Below are 3,434 nucleotides of genomic sequence, written 5' to 3'. Positions count from 1 at the left end.
CCTGTAAACAGCTAATACATAAGTTTAGTTACTTCTTTACTTCACATCAAGAAGCACGACACCGTTAACACCCTGTAAACAGCTAATACATAAGTTTAGTTACTTCTTTACTTCACATCAATAACCACGACACCGTTAATACCCTGTAAACAGCTAATACATAAGTTTAGTTACTTCTTTACTTCACATCAAGAAGCATGACACCGTTAACACCCTGTAAACACACGACACCGTTAATACCCTGTAAACAGCTAATACATAAGTTTAGTTACTTCTTTACTTCACATCAAGAAGCATGACACCGTTAACACCCTGTAAACACACGACACCGTTAATACCCTGTAAACAGCTAATACAAATTTTTACTCTAACACAAGATTCAGCATAGATTTCACTAAACTATTTTCCTCTCTCTCTAAACCTTGCTCTACCAGTACAATTTGTTGATTATGTAAAATTATGCACATACTTTAAACATTTCTCTTCTGCACTGAACAACTGGCACTGTTCGTGTAGCTGTCTCAGTCTCTGAACAGATCCTGCTGCTGAGCCATGGACCCGTTGAATGTGGACACTGAGTGAAATGGCCAATTTCAGGAATTTTAAAGCCTGTTTCTTCTCACATATATACCCTGTTGAAAATAAAACAACATTACAATCAGCTTCTTCTCAAACACACACACACATACCTTGTTAAAAATAAAACAGTTCTAGAGCCTGCTCTGCTCTTTCTTATTCACGCAGTGTTAAAAGCCAAAGACCCTTACAACATGTTCCTGCTCTTCTCACTCACTCACAGACAGTTTAAAATGACACGGACGTACATCCCACTCCTTCTCACTTCCATACTCCATCAAAAATAAAACAAACATTCGATCTGTTCCTTCTCACTCACCACTAAAAATCAAACAACCATACATGTTGCCTCTTCTCATCCAGTGATTTTAGATGGTTTATAAACATGTGGTCATAAAACAACCAGTATTACTTTATAGTTAATTCTAACAAGCAGAAATATGATGAGAGGATTACATTCAGAAACCTTTAGTTCTCTCAGAAGATCTTCGACAAGGGCGTTGGATTCTCGGGAGAATTTGAAGCTAAAAACAGCAAACCAGTGCCTGTAAGTAAAATAACAACCCCGTTCGTTAAGTAATTTGATATTTCAAATCAAATAAAGTCTGGGCTCCAATCTTTGAAACATAGGCTGCCTTTCAGCAAAGCGTAAATTTTATGATTTACAGCAACACACTTCATTAAAGCTATTCTTTATCTACTACAAATATATGTTAAAAAATCTAAGGCTATTGGTTTACAAAGGGTCTTCTTCCATCATTATACATACTTCTCAAAATCATATTTATCTCTTCCTGGAATTTAGTAGTAAAGTCATAGAAGATTGGCCTGTTTACACTGACTATATATGTTAAAATTGATACCATTATTTAAAACCTAAGCCTAATGTTATCGGGGAATGTTTTTTTAAGGTTTTGTTTGAACCAGCAAGGCTAATAAATACTTTATGTCACGGAATTAACAATTTTAAAACTTAAATTATTAATCTCTATAGATATAGGTGGGGGGTCAAAATGCACATCATAACCTTTTACACACATTCAAAGTTTAATCAATTTATCATCACCATCAATAAGCTGGACATCAAAATACAGTTCATAACTGAAATCTTTATGTCATCGAACTTGTAATTTTTTAATTATAAATGGAAATATTTCAGTCACGTGACTTAGTGGAGCTGTGATTTCACCTTTACAAGTGCCTCAGACCGTTCAACCAATTAGAAACTTGTACTATAAATAACGACAAGCTAAAATATTAATGTCAACCTTTTTTTGCGGTACCAATGAATTTGTTCAACCCACACTCACATTGCTCCTCCTATACCCTCTGTCTTGATATTTCAAATTAAATAAAGTCTGGCCTCCAATCTTTGAAACATAGGCTGCCTTTCAGCAAAGTGTAAATTTTATGATTTACAGCAACACACTTTATTAAAGCTATTCTTTATCTACTTATGACCCTTTTATCACCAATAAAAAGAGCTAATGTAAATCACACGATTATCTGCTTTACTTGAGTAATAAAAGTCGATAATTTGTTGTGAGTGGCTGATGTGTTTGGACTGTAGACGTTGCTCCTAGATGTAACGAAATTTTTAACCTATTTATATGTTAGTTAGAAAGCCAGAAATATTTCGGTGGCTATCTTCTGCAAGTCTAATATTGACCTGGAATTATTGATTAAAGAAACCCTCCACATCAAACAGCATTCTCCAACACTGAACAACATACAGTCTTCATTTAAATTATACATTTTTTAATATGCCCGTATTATTGATTTTACCTTTTTTTGTTGGTGTGTTTTCTTGCTGTAGTTTCTCCTCATGACTACTGTTTTGTGTTTTATTTGTTTAATTATCATTATATTTAGCTATTTCAGTAGCTTTTATACAATCTAATTTAATAAAAGCCACATGAATTATTTTTCAGACAACCAACATACTTATAAAAGTAGGCTTATAAAAATCTCTTGTTTTTTTTATGCATAGTTTTGTACCCAGAGAAACAAAAATGTAAAAAAACTAGTAACTTATTCGGTTAGATAAGAAATCTGAAAGAATAAAACAAGTTTTCCTCATCACAACTCGAAGAATGTACGAGTTACACACGCATGATATAATTCCACCCATTGGTTTATTGATTTTCATAGTACTAAGGCACGGTTTAAAGAACAGTAATATAGTAAAGGTGAACGAACGCAGTTGTGAAAATTTAAGAGCCATAAGATAAGTAGTCGGAATTGTCTCTTACAATCTGCAGTCCTTCTTGTAAAGTAAAAAAAAAAAAGGATTTTAAATTTCATTTCACTTTTTTTTTACTTTTACAACAGTTAGAGTAGAGACAAAGATTTACTAAAACTATAAAATCCATTTAGGACGTTCTGAGATTTTATGCAAGTGAAATATGAAAACTGTAAAGGCGAAAAGAATTATTTTTATTCTTAGCATAAAAATCACCTTCTTTCACTCAGACTGACTCAGGAAAGACTTCGTAAGTTCACGGACAAATCTTAACAAAGACTTTCTGGATACGAAAAACGGAGAACTTTGTACAATACAGAAGTAGAAGCTTAGTGGATGAACCACAGCAACACTGTTCTAAGCTCTTAGTTAACGTAACCTATTTTCACTTTGAAATCACTACATGACTCCATTGGTTTGAATTTATGCTTGCTCTATATGCATTTTCATTTTGTTTTACTAATTTTTTAATCTTTTACATTTTGCAAAAAAAATATGCACATAACTTAAAATCATATACAATACTCACTTCCTGAAGCACTGCAAGACTTGAATTAATGTCCAGGGTGGGGGATGAAGTACAATTTTCTCCCTAAAGAAAAAATTAACATCATAT

General features: G+C 33.1%; 1 protein-coding gene across 1 annotated transcript in view; it reads right to left on the bottom strand.

Moving 5' to 3' along the window:
• LOC106475753 overlaps positions 1-3,420 on the bottom strand; it is a 13,858-nt gene extending 10,438 nt beyond the window's left edge. Inside the window, exons 1-3 of the mRNA XM_013936429.2 lie at positions 3,348-3,420; positions 1,033-1,121; positions 470-632 (exon numbers count right to left, since the gene is read on the bottom strand). The gene's annotated coding sequence lies outside the window, so the exon portion shown is untranslated. The remainder of the gene's footprint in view (positions 1-469; positions 633-1,032; positions 1,122-3,347) is intronic.
• Between the last annotated feature and the right edge of the window lie 14 nt (positions 3,421-3,434).

This window comes from Limulus polyphemus, unplaced genomic scaffold (genome assembly GCF_000517525.1).
Source record: "Limulus polyphemus unplaced genomic scaffold, Limulus_polyphemus-2.1.2 Scaffold9105, whole genome shotgun sequence".
In the NCBI taxonomy this organism is placed as follows: Eukaryota; Metazoa; Arthropoda; class Merostomata; order Xiphosura; family Limulidae; genus Limulus; species Limulus polyphemus.
This window is presented reverse-complemented; position numbering and strand designations above follow the sequence as displayed.